Source organism: Taudactylus pleione, unplaced genomic scaffold (genome assembly GCF_031769625.1).
Source record: "Taudactylus pleione unplaced genomic scaffold, aTauple2 ptg000687l, whole genome shotgun sequence".
Taxonomy (NCBI): Eukaryota; Metazoa; Chordata; class Amphibia; order Anura; family Myobatrachidae; genus Taudactylus; species Taudactylus pleione.
In genome coordinates, this window is record NW_028285089.1 from 4077081 (window position 1) to 4097439 (window position 20359).

The window sequence follows — 20359 nt, forward strand, 5'->3', positions numbered from 1 at the left end:
TCTCACTCACAATGTGCATCTTATTCTCATAAATAAAATAACTGTGATAAAACTACATTGCTAGCTTACACTGATAAATTTGATGTGCAGCATCTATACATATGTGTACGTGTGTAAAACCAATTCCTGTGTGATTAATGACGCAGCCTAGCATTTCTAGTACACTGTAAATGGCTTTTCGCTGCATGTGAGTATAAGACTCAACATTTAAAAAGAAGTATGGTACGCTACTCCTCTCAGTCACATTGTGCATCTCGCACCGTATGGCTATAGACACTAGGGGGCATATTTACTAGAAGTGGAGATGTTGCCCATAGCGACCAATCAGATTCTATCAATTTATTATAAGTAGAATTTGATTGGTTGCTAAGGGCAATATCTCCACTTCTAAAAACCCGCACTTTAGTAAATATACCTTTAATAATATATGTCAAACATTTACTTTAAATTGTCTTTTTACGGTATGTTAAAAGTTTGTTAACATGGTGTAGAAAAAAGCCACCACTCCAGCGTGGTATATTTTGAGCAAGGTTGTAGACAGGTTTGAGACATCTCGAAAATCCTGGCGCAAGGAAAATAAGCTGCAGGGGCTTGCAAGAAAGGTGTCCTATTGCTGGGCAATTAGATACTACAGGAGGAAATCAATGTGATTATCTGAAACGCAGGAAGAGGTTGAATATGAAGCATTGAAGATGGCAACTGCATAATTAGCAGACACCTTGGTTTTGTTTTGACATGTCCTTTAGGAGCTGTCATCATTAATAGCTGCTGAGACGTGTGAAAAATGAAAGTCCTAATACAGTTTTGTCATGGAAAGAAGGGCTGCTGGCCAGTGATTCTGCTATACAACTGCTTGTACCAGCTCAGCTTACTCTGTAGAAAACGCCTTCAGTCACAATCATAGTCATTTGAAGGATGGAGCCTCAAATGATGAGTGCTTTATTTGCTAGAGTGATAGCATGTCACTGACACTACTATCAGATTAAACACATTAGATGTGATTTTGTATTGGTTGGAAACTATGCTATATAAAGAAACACAAAATGTGTTTTGCACTGAAAATGTATTAGACACCTGAGATGTTTCTCCCTGAATGCCTGCCCAGAATATCTTTGAAAACCTGGAGTAATTGCTACTGACACACTCCCATCGTTATTGCCGGCCTCAGCTGGTTTTGTCTACATAAGAATTAACTTTTTCTTTGTGCAATATTAATTCCCTGGATTATAGTCTTATGCACCTGACCTTCAAAGACTTGCTTATTACTTTCAGGTTGTAGGTGTTACCAATGTGTACATCTGCTGCAACCCTATAGCCAGCAGATCCAATCTATGCACAAAATATGCCCTTTAGTATAGAGTCTAAACACAATCTAGGAATATACACTCTAAACACAATCTAGGAATACAGTTTAACCACCAGGTGGACACACCATTCTGTATGGACCAACCAGGTGAAATGTGTATTACGTGAGTCCAACAATAAAGCATCCTGAGACCATTCATGTGTGAGGTTGCTTCTCAGCCAAGGGAGTGGGATCACTCACAATTTTGCCTAAGAACAAAGGCCCTCATTCAGAGCCGTTCGTTATTTGCGGTCGTTCGTTTAAAAACAAGGGGTGGCTATTCAAATGATCCGTACGCACATTGCAGTCTGTTCACACCTCTAAGTCTGAACGAACGAGCAAAACATACGCTCGTTTATTTGTTAAAAACGCCCCCTGGCCGCTCGCACCATACGTCATGTCCGCTATTTATTAGATTAATCGAGTACATCGACCAGCGTATGAACTGCTCGCTATTCTTGTGGTTGGTGTTTGCTACCACAAATTTGCGAGCAGTTCTGGCTCTAAAATAACCCAGTGACGTGGTCATTGACGCTGCTGTTTTAAATATACACACCCATAAAACGCCCGTTTTGACCTTTAAGCACGCCTGCGTTCGGATCTCCACTCCCCATTTTCAAGCACCTTCCCCTGTTACCACCCACATACGCCTCATTCTGTCACTCAAAATAGCAGGCACTTGCTATATAGCGTACAAACGATTTTCGGCCGCACTGGTTCGCGCATGCGTACTAAAAAGCGTACGCATGCGCAGATGTGCAAACATCGCTCGGAACGAGCGTACTGCCGCTAACGAGCGGCTCTGAATGAGGGCCAAAGTCATGAATAAAGAATGGTACCAAAACATCCTCCAAGAGCAATTCTCCCAACCGTCCAAGAACAGTTTGGTGATGAACAATGCCTTTTCCAGCATGCTAGTTATCATTTTTGCCTTATGGCAAGGTGCTCAAAATGGCTCGGGGAACAAAACATCAAAATGTTGGGTCCATGGCCTGGAAATTCCCCAGACCTTTATTCCATTGAGAATTTGTGGTCAATCCTCAAGAGATGGGGGGACAAACAAAAACCCCAAAATTCTGACAAACTCTAAGCATTGATTAGGCAAGAATTGACAGCCATCAGCCAGTATGTGGCCCAGAATTTGATTGACAGCATGCCAGGGCGAATTGCAGAATTCTTGAAAAAGAAGGGTCAACCCTGCAAATATTGACTCTTTGCATAAACTTAATGTATTTGTCAATAAAAGCCTTTGACTCTTATGAAATGCTTGTAATTTTACTTCAGTATACCATAGTAACATCTGACAAAAAGGTCTAAAAACACTGAAGCAGCAAACTTTGTGAAAACCAATACTTGTGTCATTCTCAAAACTTTTGGCCATAGCTGTACGACTGAGTCTCTCAATCAGCTTACGATGTAGCGTCTACAGCTTTTTTCCACTCCAAGTTCCTTTGTGCTTCATATACAGACTCTGGTGCACACGGATGTACAAGTGTTGCACATCAAATTAATCAGCATAGTCTCCTGGTGCATACTATTCGCAACTTGGGCTTTTTTTGTTTACTGAAAACACGTCTAACGCTAGCAGACTTGCAGGGGGCCTGGCGGCTCACTCACGGCAGGCATGTCGCGTTGTGTGGTGTATTGAGGATAGATGTATGAGGACACATCTGTAGGTAATGAGAACAGGAGGGAGGAGTGCCCTGCTCATGGTGCTCTAAAGGGATGATGCATGATTATGAAGCCTTTGTCATATTCCTTTTTAAAAAATTCATCTTTCCTAATAAATCGAGCTTGCACCATACAGTAGTTTTGCATTGCATGGCAGCTTAAAGCTTGGAGCAGCAGAAGGGGACAATATTCTCTCAGCCATACGGTGGAAAATATATATTTTTCTTCTTTTGTCCCTTCATAAATTAGATGCCTCCTTCTTGTTATAGCAATGATACACTTTATAAAGGATATGTAATTGGTAACTGGTCATGCATAGCCTTGCTTCATTATCCTTTCTTTATGTAAAGGAAATGCTGCTCCAAGATAGTTTTGTAATATGTTGTGTAAAATCAAATTGTAATTTATTGCACTAAAAAAAGGTTGTTTTTTTTAAATGTTTTTTTTTTTATAATGCTTTTCTTCAATATTATGGTTAGGAACACTTGAAAAAAACGCATCAATATTTTCTCAATAGCTTTTGATGTTTTCTTCGATTATTTTTGTTATATAGAATAAGAAAAATAAATATGTTAAAAGCTCAAAATTGCATTAAGCCACAGTACAAAACACATTTATGCATGCCTATGTGAAGCCACTGATTGACATCCAGACTTTTCAAAAATCAATATGCTTTATAAAGATTGTGACCAATAACTCTCTATGGGGTATATTTACTAAAGTGCTGTGTGTTAGAAATGGAGATATTGCCCATAGCAACCATTCACATTCTAGCTATTATCTTCTAGAAGGTGCCAGATAAATAAGTAGAATGTGACTGGTTGCTATGGGAAACATCTCCACTTCTAAAAACCCACATTTTACTAAATATACCCCTATGTGTCCTGACTGCATTACCCATATCAGGCAAAATAAATTGGCCACCCACCTCTGATAAAAAAAAAAAAAAAAAATAATACATAACTAGTCGCTGGAGCTCAAGTCTAGCACCAGGATTGGACATCTTTAGTGTGGTCAGCCAATGATGACCTTAAATGGTTGAGTATCTGTGTTTTGTTACCAATCCTAATTGGCATCTGACATATGGGATCAGAGGTTGTTTTGGGCTCCTACACAATATTATTAGTGGCCTGAGTTTAAAAGTATATACAAGGCAGAATTGCTGTGTGTATATAATGTTAACAGATGCTGCAATCCTGTCTCTGTGTCAGAGAGGCAAGCAACAAGATCACTGTATCAGGCCATCTATTTGGATGCTGAATGACTTCAGTCAGAACTAGAGATGTGCGCCGACCCCCGTGTTTTGGTTTTGGGTCTGTATCTCCTCTGGTTTTGCATCTGGATTGGTTTTGCCAAAACCTCCCTTCCGTGTTTTGTTTTTTTTGTTTTTTAGTTTTGGGTCTGGATTTTTTCTTAAATACATAAAAACAGCTAAAAATCGCATACAATAGGCCTGTTTTTGTTCCTACAGTATTATTAACCTCAATAGCATTTATTTCCACTAGTTTCCAGTCAATTTTGACCACCTCACAGCTCACAATATTGATTTTTTTCATCTAGTTAAGGGCCAAAAGGTTGCATCCAGCTAGCTGGCTCAAAACTGAGTGATAAATAGAGTTGAGGACTGTACCCCTTGAGGATTGAAGAAATGATAGTTGATGATTGATACAGGCACTGACTGAAGGAGTAATTGATAGTTGATAATTGGTGCAGCCACTGGCTGAAGTAAGAATTGATAGTAGGCGCAGCCACTGGCTAAAGTAAGAAAAGTTGATACTTGATAATTGTTGCAGCCACTGGCTGAAGTAAGAATAGTTGATACTTGATAATTGGTGCAGCCACTGGCTGAAGTAAGAATTGATAGTAGGCGCAGCCACTGGCTGAAGTAAGTAGAGTTGATAATTGGTGAAGCCACTGACTGAAGTTAGAATTGATACTTGATGATTGGTGCAGCCACTGGCAGAAGTTAGAATTGATAGTTGGCGCAGCCACTGGCTGAAGTAAGAAAAGTTGATAATTGGTTCAGCCACTGGCTGAAGTAAGAATTGATTGTTGATGCAGCCTCCGGGCTGAGTAGTAGTGGAATACATAGCTATGATTAGGAACCAGTCCTGCAACAGCCTTGAGGGCTGGAAATCTTGGCAAGTTGCGGCCTTTACAACCTTGAGGGCTGGTGAGGAGTGACGACAGGTGGCCTTTGGGCCGTGAAGCAGGATGCGGCCTTTGGGCTGTGTAGCAGCCTTGAGGGCTGAGAACTCCTGGCGGGATGTGGCCTTTGGGCCGTGTAGCAGCCTTGAGAGTTAGAAACCTTGCTTGAATGTCACTGATGTGCGACTTGTGCCGCCGGGTTGACACAAGAAGTAGTACACTGGCTTGCATACACTTGACACTAATGTGCAGCTTGTGCCGCCGGGTTGACACAAGCGGCAGTATGCTGGCTTGCGTACACTTGGCGCTGCAGTGTAGCTTGCGCCGCCGGTTTGACACAAGCAGGAGCACACTGGATTGCAAACACTGGGTGCCGAGGTGCGGCTTGTGCTGCCTGGATGACACAAATGGCAGGAGCAAAACAATGCAGACTGGGTAACTGGATACTTGACTTGAACAGGAGACTCACAGCAGAACCGGCGGAAACACGTGTGAACGCTATCACCGACACCTGAGCAACACATCAGCAAGGTAGAAAAAGGACGACACACCAATCCTGTTCCAGCAGAGGTGATGTCAGCCAGATGGCCACCCCTTCAATTTGGTGGTTCAGAATTTTCTTTAAAAAAAATGAAAGGGGCATGCAGGAGATGCTGTCTGTGGCCATTACAATTTCTGGACATTCATAAACCATAAAATTAAAAATGTCAGGCAGCAATTCCCCAAACAACACATAATGCAAAGATGAGAGGTGCAAGATGGAACTGACCTTGGGCCCTCCAACCCACCCTTATGTTGTGTATATATGAAACAGGACATTCACAGTTTAACAAACCAATCACTTCAGCGACAGGGACTGCCACTTATGGCTGAAATGATTGGTTTGTTTGGACCCCCCACAAAACAAGCTGCCAATGCGCAGTGGACATTGGTGGCAATGATCCCAAACACAAACTGGCCTTACAACATAGGTAAGATGATCAGATGTCGTCATCGCCATCCCCATCAGTGTGTACATCCTCTTCTTCACACAATATTAATTCATCCTCGCTGGAATCCACCATTACAGACGCTTCTGTAGTTTTTTTTACCTAATTGCTGGTAAAGGGTAAAGGTCTTCCTTGTGGAATTTGTAATTCATTTTGATGAACATCATCTTTTCCACATTTTGGGGAAGTAACCTCGTACACCGATCACTGACAAGGTTCCTGGCTGCACTGAAAAGTCTCAGAGTACACACTGGAGGGTGGGCAACTTAAGTACAGCAAAGCCAGTTTGTGTAAGGGACTCCAAATTGCCTCTTTTTCCTGCCAGTAGTGAAATGGACTGACATGCCTATTTGGATGCTATCCCTAAAATAATCATCCACAATTCTCTGAATGGTGACCGTATCAGACAAAGTTACGGTAGACATGTCACTCATTGTAGCCAGTTCTTTCAGACCCAACCAGAAGTCATTAGTTTTTGCTGACTGATCTACATCTCCACCAGCAGTGGGTCTCTTAGGAATATGAAAACAAAAATTGGGAGCGCTGTAGTGCACGTATGAATGTATTTAATGTCTAAAATATAAAATATCAATGTGAGCACAGAGATAAAAAAACAAACCCTATAGGCACAATATAATAATAGTAAATATCTGACCTAATGGATCTAGGTGAACATGAGTAGCTGATAACACTGCGCATGCACGACGGAGGGAGCTCCGTCGTGCGCATGCGCCAGACGCGACGAGCGAAGGACTTTCCTTCGCTCATTGTGTCTGATCAAAGGGGGCGTCGACCCACACCATCGACCCACTTGCGAGCGGACAGCCGCTTGCAAGTGGGTCTGAATGAGGCCCAAGGTCCATTTAGTGCTGCTGAAAAATAGTCACACACACACAGGCCAATAGCGATCATCTGCAAACCATAATTGCCAACACGCCCAATAATGAACCTATAGATAATTTTTTTATTAACCTTTATATGGCACCACAAGGGTTCTGCAGCACCTAACAAAGTACAAAAACAGTTGAGCAGAACAAGAGAATATTGACTTACAGTACAAGACATTGCGGGACAAGTAAGGTATATAAACATTGCTGCAACAGCGGTCTTATCATTCAAATAAGTGGCAGAAGGCAAGGGTTCTGTGCTGTTGTAAAGAGTATGGAGTAGATGACATAAGTAAGGGAAGGAAAAGCACCTGGGAAAAAACGGCCCTGCTCGTGAGAGCTTAAATTCTAAAGGGGAGGGGCAGACAGACAGGGGTGACACAGATGCTGTACACAGTGAGTATGGATGAAGTGGGTCTTGAGAGCCTATTTGAAGTTTTGTAAATAGGTGGAGAGTCTGATTGAAAGAGAATTCCAGAGGTAGGGAGCAGCACGTGTCTGACTCTGTCGTAGAAGGAATCAGTTGGCAGGAGAGGCGGCATTCATTTGAAGAGTAAAGATAGCAGCTGGAGTATAAAGGGAGATAAGGTCAGAGATGTAAATGGGAGAGGAATGGGTGATGGCTTTGTAAGTAAGTGTGAGAAGTTTGTGTTGGGGTCGGAACGGGAGCCAGTGTAGGGCTTGTAGAGGAGAGGAGGCAAAAATAGTACGTTTGGAGAGGAAGATGAGCTGGGCAGCAGCATTGAGGACAGATTGGAGTGGAGAGTGGTGGGAGTCAAGGAGGTCAGATCGGAGGAGGTTACAGTAGTCCAATCTGGAGATGACCAGTGAGTGGATGAGGGTCTTGGTAGCATCCAGGATGAGTAAGGGTCTGATCCTAGAATGATTTTATGAGATTGAAACTGCAGGACAGCAAAAAGTGCTGAATGTGTGGTTTGAACTTTAAAGGAGAGGAGAGGAGTCAAGAATAACTCTAAGACGGCGCACTTGGGGGCTAGAGGAGATGGTTGTGCTGTCAATAGATAATGAAATTGTGAGAAGTGAGATTTTGCGAAGAAGAGTATCATCAGCATAGAGATGATATTGGAAGCCAAAAGAGCTAATGAGCTCACCTAAAGAAGACTTGTAGAGGTAGAATAGGAGAGATCCAAGAACAGAGCTTTGGGGGACACAGACTGTTAGTGGAAGTGAGGGGGAAGTTGAGTCATAAGAGGAGACAGAGAAGGAACGTTCAGAGAGTTAGAACAGCCAGGGGGGGGTGCAGTATCACATAGACCAAGGGAGTGAACGATTTGCAGGAGGAGAGGGTGGTTCTGTACACTGTGTCAAAAGCAGCAAAGAGGTCGAGAAGAATGAGCGGAATATACTGTCTCTTGGACTTGGCAGGAAGGAGGTCATTGGTGACTTTCGTCAGGGCAGTTTCAGTTGAGTGGAGAGGATGGAAGTCAGACTGGCATGGGTGAAGCAGGTTATAAACAATACACTCAAGGAGCTTGGAGGCAAAAGGGAGGAGAGAGATGGGTAGGTAGTTGGAGAGAATGTTAGGATCAAGGGTAAGTATTGCTTGAATGCAATGATGAGAGGGAGAAATTGAGGAGGTGGGCAGGATGGCAACAGGCAGGAGAGAAATAGCAGAGTAGGTGGGAGGGGAAAAGGTCAAGGGGGCGGTGGGGGGGCCAGATGAGGCCCATGACTTCAATTCTAGATAGAGGGGATAAAGAAGTCAGAGTTTATGGGATGAAGTAGACTGGCAAAGGAGGAGACGAAGTACTAAGGGTCTGGTGGGATATGATGTTTTGACGTATTGCAGTAAATTTTAGAAGTGAAGTAGGTGGCAGAGTTATGGAAGAGAATGAGGAGGGGTGGGCAGAGAATGGAGTTGAAGGTGGGGAAGAGACACCAGGGGTTAATCATGCACTGCAGTCATTTAGTGATAATAGGACAGTTGCTAGAGATCACAGTGTATTTGCTTCTTCTACATGTGCAGTAATAAATTAAAGAGGAGAGGTTATATCTGAACAAAACACTGCATTCTAATCAAAGCTAAGTAAGCTTTTCTAATGAAATAAGATGAAACATTCCATAAGATTTATACACTACATCTATTGAATAACAAACCTAATTACAGTCTAGCAGTTGTGCACTATAGATGAGGGGAGGCTCCATTCCCTTCATAGCTCTTAGTGGCTGCTAGGATTGACATATGCAGTGTAGCCATACCCCCACAGCCACATTGGGACCCAAATGAAGGCGCTCACCTACTCCCCCGCAGCTCTCACTGAAGTAATCCATTGCCAGCACACCTACCTATTTATTAAGGTACCATGCCCTTCACCTGGCCTCCAATCTTACCATGTGTGTCACTTTAATTGCATACATTAGCAGGTTGCACAGTTGCTGATTTGAGACACAAAGTGGCCAAGAGGCTGGGGAGGCACAGGAGGGCATGGAGCTGGAAAAACAAAGGGGGCATGAGGCTGGAGAGGGCATTGAGGGATGGGATGGAAAAACACGGGGGATGAGGCTGTATGGCGGCCACAATAGCTAGCAACTCGGTGAAAGACAGGTCCAAAGTACTAGTCATTTGATGTATTATTCTAACAAAACAGCAGCTCCCACCCTCTTGGATGAGGGGGGCTGCCGCTGCTTGTGCTGCCTGCACTGCTCAGCACTAGTCCAGAGAGGAGGAGACTGCCCTGGGCTAGCCGGGTCCTAGCACCTGCGCAATATATCTGGCACAAGCAGCGGTGGGACAGTTTCTACACGGAACACCATCTTCTATGGAAGCTACTGCAGTCCCTAGAAGCTGGGGACGGCTACCCGAAGGCAGAGGACTGGCTTCCCACATGAAGCACACTTTGTTAATTCCAGCCCAGACTGGCAGTCCTAGGGGGAGAAAACACCTCCCCTGGGACTGCATGTTCTGTGTATGATTGGCAGGTATAGCTTCCAGTAGGAAGTCATTGCCAGTCACAGTGCAGTCAGGAACCGCATCTGGCTCACTGAGGTGATGGATTTTACTGGGGGGAGTCTGGTCTAACAGTCTGGGGCTACTAGCTATAGAAAAGAAAGAATTCTTAGTAAGTGGCGCACTAAAAGCTGCCCATAAGTAGATTCACACATGAAACCTCACCAAGTTTATAAGTTATTGCTAACATGGCAATGTCACATATCAATGAGGTAATTTCCTCTGAGTAATCATTGGCTGTTCTACTTTTAAATACTGGGCTATTTCACACTCTTGGCATGTCTTGATAAAGGCCAATTGTGGGCTGAAACACGTCGGCAAACAAGGAGTGTGAACAGCCTTTTTATACTGCAATCAAATGGGTATGATTTATTAAACCTTCAATAATATTTCCAACCCTTTTTTTTTGGACTCTGTATTTTATTGTTTGGTCTGTTTTTCATACTGAATTTATTAAAATAAAAAATTTGGTGTGGATTCAGTGCCCCCAGTAGTGGTCCCCTTATGCAGTGCCCTCAGAAGTGGTCCCCCCTCCTACGCAGTGCCCCCAGTAGTAGTCTGCCTATGCATTGTCCCCAGTAGTAGTCCCCTCTATGCAGTGCCCCCAGTAGTAGTCCCCCTATGCAGTGCCCCCAGTAGTGCCCCCAGTATTAGTCTCCCTATGCAGTGCCCCCAGTAGTCGACCCCCCTATGCAGTGCTTCCAGTAGTAGTCCCCCCTATACAGTGCCCCCTGTTGCGCCCCCTCCAATACAATACCGCCAGTAGCGGCCCCCACTATACAGTGCCCCCAGTATTAGTCCCCCTATGCAATGCCCCCAGTAGTAGTCCCCCCTATACAGTGCCCCCTGTTGCGCCCCCTCCAATACAATGCCGCCAGTAGCGGCCCCCCCTATACAGTGCCCCTAGTAGCAGCCACCCCCCCTATACAGTACGCCCAGTAGCGCCCTCCCTATGCAGTGTCAGTGCCCGTGCCCCTTACATACACACACAAAAAAAACCACACAACTTACCTGAATCCCCGCTCCTGCCGCTGCCGCCGCTGTCCGCTCCTCCCAGCGCGCTCTGCACTATGGGAGAAACGTCATGACGTCTCTCCCATCACCCGCTGCGGGGGGACCCGGAAGGCGGAGCTCATGAGTGAACTCCAACCTGCTCCCTCCGTGGACTCTGTCTGACTTTCATTGGCTGCTATAACAAACATACCGCCGCCGCTGGTGGTGGCGGTGTGTTTGTTACTATGGAGTGCAGACCGCTCTCTCACTGCAGTCTGCACTACACTTAAATACTGTGGGGCCCGGGGGACACTGGCGGCGGGTGCACCGGCGCTGTTGGATGCTGGCAGCTATGGGCCCCTGCACCACAGCGGGCCCCAGTGCAAGCCACTGACTGCACCGCTGCTAGTTCCGCCACTGATAAGTAGGGCACGTCCTTTTATTTGCAGATATTGTCTTAAATTCGAAAGATACCTTTATGTGTTTCGCACCCCCCTGATTTACCAGTGAGTGGGGTACGACTTATAAATATCTTTGGTGGCATTCTTAGGGATGTGATATTTTTCTTATAACACAGCGGTGGAAAAAGAAACCTTTACATGTACAGTATTACACTTTTAAGTGTGAGGTGGGGTACGCCTGCAACCACATCTTATTTATTATTTTTTACACAGAGGGTGTTTTGTTTATTGATCCATATTAGAAAGAGATTGCTCTACACATGTATATATATTTTTCCATGACACTATACACTTATTGGAGAATATAATCAGAAGGATAGTTTGGAGCAGTGGCAGATTTTATCTAGGAGCTGCGAGGCTGCAGCCCCCCCCCAGTAAAATCCTCCACTGTCAGTGACTGGAGGTGGCTTCCCATTGGTAGCCTCACCTGCCAGTCATGCACAGGACAGGCATCCCCAGGGGGAGGGGTGTCTGCCAGTCTGGGCTGCGATTAGCAGAGAGCGGCTTCCATTGGAAACCGCGGCTCTGCCTTTCGGATTCTCGGAGCTTCAAACAATGCGCTGATCCCTGTGCCTGCCAGATTAATTGCACAGACGCCGGTACCCGGCCGGCCATGGCCAGACTAGCCGCAGTGGCAGCGCCCCTTAGGTAAGAGGGTAGGAGCCGCTGCTGGTCTGGACTATTGCTGTGAATATCAATTGCAAAGGTCGTTTTTTGATGCTTGATTTGACAAATAGGAGATGATAAAAAGATACCTTTATGTGCCTGACACCTCCCTGAATTACCAGTGAATGGGGTACACCTTATAAATATCTTTGATACTCTTGGACACGGAATATGTACTATACAAACACGGTGGATACTATATCCTATCCTCTTTATCACAGAGGGTGTGATTCACACTGGGACAAATTGTGAAAAAGACTGTTCTACAATATATATATATATATATATAATATGGTGCAAGGTGTCACAGCGCCCCAGGCAATCTTCTTAGCCTACCGCCCCTCACTCCGGGTTTTGAAAAAAAATTCTTACCTGCTTCTGGCTGGCATGGCTGCAGTCCAAATCTACAGAAGATGTCTGATGCCAAACGCTGTCCATAATCCACTGCTGTAGTAAGATTTCTAGGTGGAGGTGGGGGGAGACTACATATTAGGACAAAGTGGAAGGCAGCAGTAAGAAGACACTTACCACATCACTTGGTCACTCAGCCGAATTGCACTGGAAGTCCCATGTGGAGCTTCCAGGTGCAAATTCAATGAAAATGAAAAGAACTTTTCAAAATAATAAAGCATTGTTATCCTACAGTACTTCACCGAGCTTCTTACTGTTACCTAACAGGTATCCATCCATCTATCCATCTGTTTATATATCTATATAAATATATATAATATATATATATTATATATATATATATACGCAAGTGCGGCTCGCAGGGCTTGACAAGATAAATGTAGAATAAAGCAGATATATATCAGGGAACACCCATAGATTATGGGCACTGACACATTGGATATATCTGCCAAATTCTACTTTATTTCGTCAAGCCAAAAGTGCTGCACCTGTGGGGTCTATACGTGATTTTGGTCTGTGAGGGCACTGGGCGCAGAATACTGTGTGAAGTGGTTATCTTGGACGTTTTAGTCCAACAGGTCTGGCACTCACAGTAAAATTACAATACAGTACTTCATCCAGTGCCCTCACATGATGATAATATATTCCAACAGGAGGTGCGGCACTCGGTGCCTACGGTAAATGATCCACAACGCAGCAGATGTAAGCTGACGTTTTGGAGCTTGATTTGATAAGTGCGAATATTAATAAAGCACTAAAACGTACATCTGCGTTGAGGATCATTTACCGGAGTCCACGAGTGCCGCTCCTCTTGATGGAATATTATATATATACAGTCAGGTCCATAAATATTGGGACATTGACAGAATTTTCATATTTTGGCCTCTATTCACCACCACAATGGCTTTGAAATGAAACAAACAAAATGTGCTTTAACTGCAGCCTTTCAGATTTAATTTGAGGATAATTACATCCAAATCAGGTGAACGGTGTAGGAATTACAACAGTTTCTATATGTGCCTCCCACTTTTTAAGGGGCCAAAAGTAATGGGACTATCAACTCAAAATCTATTTCATGGACAGGTGTGGGCTATTCCCTCGTTATTTCATTATCAGTTAAGTAGGTAAAAGGTCTGGAGTTGATTCTAGGTGTGACATTTGCATTTGAAATCAGTTGCTGTCGACTCTCAATATGAGATTCAAAGAGCTGTCACTATCAGTGAAGCAAGCCATCATTAGGCTGAAAAATCAAAACAAACCCATCAGAGAGCAAAAACATTAGGTGTGGCCAAATCAACTGTTTGGAACATTCTTAAAAAGAAAGAACGCACCGGAGAGCTCAGCAACACCAAAATACCCGGAAGACCACGGAAAACAACTGTGGTGGATGATAGCAGAATTATTTCCCTGGTGAAGAAAAATCCCATCACAACAGTTGGCCAAATCAAGAACACTCTCCAGGAGGTAGATGTATATGTGTCAAAGTCAACAATCAAGAGAAGACTTCACAAGAGTGAATATAGAGGGTTCACCACAAGATGCAAACCATTGGTGAGCCACAAAAACAGAAAGACCAGATTAGAGTTTGCCAAACAACATCTAAAAAAGCCATTACAGTGCTGGAACAACATCCTATGGACAGATGAGACAAAGATCAACTTATACCAGAGTGATGGGAAGAGAAGAGTATGGAGAAGGAAAGGAACTGCTCATGATCCAAAACATACCACCTCATCAGTGAAGCATGGTGGTGGTAGTGTCATGGCGTGAGCATGTATGGCTGCCAATGGAACTGGTTCCCTTGTATTTATTGATGATGTGAGTGCTGACAAAAGCAGCAGAATTAATTTTGAAGTGTTTCGGGCAATATTATATGCTCATATTCAGTCAAATGCTTCAGAAGTCATTGGACGGCGCTTCACAGTGCAGATGGACAATGAACCGAAGCATACTGCAATAGCAACCAAAGTGTTTTTTAAGGCTAAAAAGTGGAATGTTATGCAATGGCCAAGTCAATCCCCTGACCTGAATCTGATTGAGCATGCATTTCAGTTGATGAAGACAAAACTGAAGGGGAAATCCCCCAAGAACAAGCAGGAACTGAAGACATTTGCAGTAGAGGCCTGGCAGAGCATCACCATGGATGAAACCCAGCGTCTGGTGATGTCTATGCATTCCAGACTTCAGGCTGTAATTGCCTGCAAAGGATTTGCAACAAAGTATTAAAAAGTGAAAGTTAGATTTAGGATTGTTTAGTTTGTCCCATTACTTTTGGCCCCTTAAAAAGTGGGAGGCACATATAGAAACCGTTGTAATTCCTACACCATTCACCTGATTTGTATGTAATTACCCTCAAATTAAATCTGAACGTCTGCAGTTAAAGCACATCTTGTTTGTTTCATTTCAAAGCCATTGTGGTGAATAGAGGCCAAAATATGAAAATTCTGTCAATGTCCCAATATTTATGGACCTGACATATATATATATATCAATCAAATTCCTAAATCCCAACTGAACATTGATATATTCCCTTCATTATCTTCTACAAAACACACCCACACAACATAACACTATCCCCGAATAACTTAAACATACCCCAATACAAAATTAGTACACAACCCCATAATGATAATACACCCCCACCCCACACAATATTATTATACACCCCCTTAAGTTAACATTAATAGACCCCCAAATAATATTAATATATATCCATCCTCCACCGTCACCCGGCAACCATGTGCGTGCACTCCAGCACTTCCCGGAGGTAGCCACGAATGCTGGGGATCTGTCGGACGCAATCGGCGGCAGCAGCCAAAGGAATCCTCTCCGGGAGCCACTGACAGGGAATATGTATTCGGCAGGTGGCACTAGTGAAAAGAACTATATATATAATAAAAGAAAAATGCAAACAATAAAAGAAAAATACACCATAGTGAAACAAAAAGATAAAACATCAAAACAATATCCAACATATGTTATATGAAAAAAAATAATATAAATGAATAAAAGAAAAATTGAGAAAATGAAAATATATAGTACGTAATACATTAATATGAAAAAAGTTTCCTGTAAAAAATACTAGAAGAGTGTTCCAATTCACTTTGTCATTTAAGCCGTTTGGATGAACGGTATCAAGTTTAAAAATCCATCTTGCTTCTTTGTTCAGGAGGATTTTAGCTCTGTCACCCCCTCTTGGAGACTCTTGTACATGATCAATTTAAACATATTTCAATGATGTTAAACTGTGTCCTGCAGATTTGAATTGACGGGCAACGGGCTGATCAATGTCTCTCCCCTCAAGTGCCAGTTTAATGGCCGAGCGGTGTAAAGCCATGCACTCACGGAATTTCCTAATAGTCTGATCCACGTTGCACCCCGAAATGTAGCTGAAATACAGTCACCTTTATTATGCATTTAAAGTCTCTAAGTGCCCTTCCTTTCTCTGGAGTGATATTATGCTTTTTGAAGTGAGCACCAGTGCATATTGAGTACTTTGGGAGTGCCTGCAGATATATATATATATATATATATATATATATATATATATATATATAATATATGATTTGTCTCTTTTTTTAGGTTACCATACATATACTATGTTACAATACATTTACTGGAGGGTCGGCTCCAGGCACGCTCCGTGTGTGCGGTCGCACAGGGGCGCGCCGGGGTCCGGCTGCAGAAGATCCCCACCCTCGACCCACCTGCTATTGTTATTATTTTATGTTCTGGGGGAAAGCGCAGTGAGGGAAAGGGCAGGGGGAGCACGGGACGGCGCTGGGTGCCGAGACACCTAGCACATACTTACCGACATTTCTGCAGCCCCCTCTGGCAGGGGACTGCCAGGTCGGTCCAGCAGGGAAGGTGGGGGCAGTCCAGGTAGACGGAGCATCATCAAGGCCCCAACCCCCTGCTTTATAATGTCGATATTACCGGTATTATAAGGCAGGGGATGGGACTACGATGACGTGATTCAGCACAAAACGCATCATCATACCCCCAAACCGCTCACTTTTGTGGGTAGTGGGGGGGGCGCTGGGTGCCGGCGGCCATTCGGGGGGACTTGCCTAGTCTTGTGGGGTGCCGGGAGCAGCACACGTTATTCTGGAGGTTCCCGGCAGTCCCAGGAGAGTAGGCAAGTATGACCTAGCACCGGCCCTGACTGGAGCACATGAGAAGGACATTCTAGACTACTGCTGAGATCTTCGACATCCATCATAAGGAACGTATGATTTTGTTTCATTGTAGCACAGATTGTATTGAGTCACACCTTTTGTTTTTTTTCTACGGGGCTACTAGCTGTTCATAAGCTATGATTTGTAGCTATTTCGAGTCTGAGGTCAATCATCCATACATTTTTAATATTTAAAAGTGGTTATAGATGCAATACAAATGATTGTATTCGTGTACAACAGGTTCATTGTATAGTTACAGCACACGTTACAATCTTTTTATTGTTTTTTATTTATAAACATGATCATAAAGGATGATAATATAGTTTTTTCGGGCCCTTTTGATCTGACATGGCAGGAACACATTTACACTGGATCACAATCCTTTTGGATTAAAGTTTTCCAACTATTCCTATGGGTTTTTTGATAGATTATCTGCATTTCGATTATATTCCCACTTCCTCTAGATCCTTTAATATATCATTAAACAATGAGCAGATTGTATGATTAGATTGTTGTGTGTGGCCAGCTTTGCACTGTAATCAGTCACTTCAAGTATGGCACTGATCTATTTTTAGCTTTCAAGTACATCCTGGAGTTTTATCTCTGTACCAACCTTTATATGTCATCCAGTCTAGCCTGGAAGAAAAGGCTTGTCTAAATTAACCTTTGTTAATCAAGCATTCTCAGTAAAGTATTTGTTCCCTTCTAATGTTACAGTCCTGAGTATAGTGGGGATAAGATGTATGAAGTTCTCATTAACATGTCTAAATCATTGTTTCGGAGCACATAGTTGACTAAGCCTCTGCAGTACATAAAGCAAAACATTACATGGTAAAATGCCTGTCATTTGAGGGCTTATAAACTGTTGTAAAACGCTCCTCACTTGAGTGTGATTATAATTTCTCATTTTGAAGATCAGAAATTAATTGTACATGAAAGAAATGTTTTAAACTGTTTTATGTAAGAAGATTATTACGACCTGCTATGTTGCTGGTCACAATCACAACCAGGGGCTGGCTGGCAACTTTTAGCCTGGGGGGCAAATACCAGCACCTTGTGGAGCTTGGCCCCGACAGGGTAACGCCGTCTCCAGATGGCGTTACCCTATAGTAGCCTATAGGCTAATATTCTTCTTGAGGGCGGTGCTCCAGATCCCTCTCTGTTGGCCCTTGAGAGCCGCGCATGCAAGTGTGTGCTGAGGACCCGAATCAGAAAGCAGTGTGATAGCGTTACACTATCACACTGCTTCCAGCTCTACTCCAGGGCAGGCTCTTATCGGAGCCCGTCTCCTGGCAAGATGATTTTAGTAAATTTGCATGAAAATATTAACACGTTGCGAATTTGGGTGTAAAATATTTATCACATCTACATAAAAAATGCGGATTGTGATAAATGAGTCACTTAGTAACAGACCTGCCATCCTTAGGTTCAGTTTTGTGGCGCTGAACACGAAGAGTGGACGTGTATGGGGGAGGAGGGTAGATGTGTAGGGGGGAAGAAGGTGGATTTGTAGTAGGGAGGAGGGTAAAAGTATAGTGGGGAGGAGGGAGCATGTGTGGGGTGGAGGTTGGGGATTTGTAGGGGGGATTCTTACCTTATATACAAGCACCAAGTGAACATGATACCTCGACGGAGCGGGACCTCCCACCCGCCCGTCGGCGCATACCAGTGACGTCTCTGGTATGCGCCGACGGGATGGTGGGAGGTCCCGCTCCGTCGAGGCAGCATGTTAACTTGGTGCTTGTATATAAGGTAAGATGGTTGCATGTTGTTATACAGTCAGGTGCATAAATATTGGGACATTGACAGAATTTTCATATTTTGGCCTCTATTCACCACCACAATGGCTTTGAAATGAAACAAACAAAATGTGCTTTAACTGCAGACTTTCAGATTTAATTTGAGGGTAATTACATCCAAATCAGGTGAACGGTGTAGGAATTACAACAGTTTCTATATGTGCCTTCCACTTTTTAAGGGGCCAAAAGTAATGGGACTATCAACTAAAAAGCTATTTCATGGACAGGTGTGGGCTATTCCCTCATTATTTCATTATCAATTAAGCAGGTAAAAGGTCTGGAGTTGATTCTAGGTGTGTCATTTGCATTTGGAATCAGTTGCTGTCGACTCTCAATATGAGATCCAAAGAGCTGTCACTATCAGTGAAGCAAGCCATCATTAGGCTGAAAAATCAAAACAAACCCATCAGAGAGATAGCAAAAACAGTAGGTGTGGCCAAATCAACTGTTTGGAACATTCTTAAAAAGAAAAAATGCATCGGAGAGCTCAGCAACACCAAAAGACCCGGAAGACCATGGAAAACAAGTGTGGTGGATGACAGAAGAATTATTTCCCTGGTGAAGAAAAACCCCTTAACAACAGTTGGCCAAATCAAGAACACTCTCCAGGAGGTAGGTGTATATGTGTCAAAGTCAACAATCAAGAGAAGACTTCACAAGAGTGAATATAGAGGGTTCACCACAAGATGTAAACCATTGGTGAGCCACAAAAATAGGAAGACCAGATTAGAGTTTGCCAAACAACATCTAAAAAAAAGCCATTACAGTTCTGGAACAACATCCTATGGACAGATGAGACAAAGATCAACTTATACCAGAGTGATGGGAAGAGAGGAGTATAGAGAAGGAAAGGAACTGCTCATGATCCAAAACATGCCACCTCATCAGTGAAGCATGATGGTGGTAGTGTCATGGCGTGGGCATGTATGGCTGCCAATGGAACTGGTTCCCTTGTATTTATTGATGATGTGACTGCTGACAAAAGCAGCAGAATGAATTTTGAAGTGTTTCGGGCAAAGCTCATATTCGGTCAAATTGGATGGCGCTTCACAGTGCAGATGGACAATGACCCAAAGCATACTGCAAAAGCAACCAAAGAGTTTTTTAAGGCTAAAAAGTGGAATGTTATGCAATGGCCAAGTCAATCCCCTGACCTGAATCCGATTGAGCATGCATTTCACTTGATGAAGGGAAAATGCCCCAAGAACAAGCAGGAACTGAAGACATTTGCAGTAGAGGCTTGGCAGAGCATCACCAGGGATGAAACCCAGCGTCTGGTGATGTCTATGCGTTCCGGACTTCAGGCTGTTATTGCCTGCAAAGGATTTGCAACAAAGTATTAAAAAGTGAAAGTTATATTTAGGATTGTTTAGTTTGTCCCATTACTTTTTTTTGCCCCTTAAAAAGTGGGAGGCACATATAGAAACCGTTGTAATTCCTACACCGTTCACCTGATTTGGATGTAATTATCCTCAAATTAAATCTGAAAGTCTGCAGTTAAAGCACATCTTGTTTCATTTCAAAGCCATTGTGGTGGTGAATAGAGGCCAAAATATGAAAATTCTGTCAATGTCCCAATATTTATGCACCTGACTGTATGTCCTGATGAAAATGCTGTGATGTACAGCATTGAAACGTTGACTACTTTCAGCCTTGACTACAGTGATTCTTTTGACCGCATCTTGAGAGTGCCAAACCATGTGTCTTGTGTGTTTGTGTGTGTATATATATATATATATATATATATATATACACACACATATATATCACCTGTAGGTGATTTGGGCGTTTATACATACTGCATTTTGTTGGTTGTGATTCCTGTTGAAGGGCTCTGTTGAGT

General features: G+C 43.3%; 1 protein-coding gene across 3 annotated transcripts in view; it reads left to right on the forward strand.

Moving 5' to 3' along the window:
- The window catches only part of MSI2 (musashi RNA binding protein 2), a 762584-nt gene that overhangs the window by 606749 nt on the left and 135476 nt on the right, over positions 1 to 20359 (forward strand). The gene's annotated exons all lie outside the window — the stretch shown is intronic.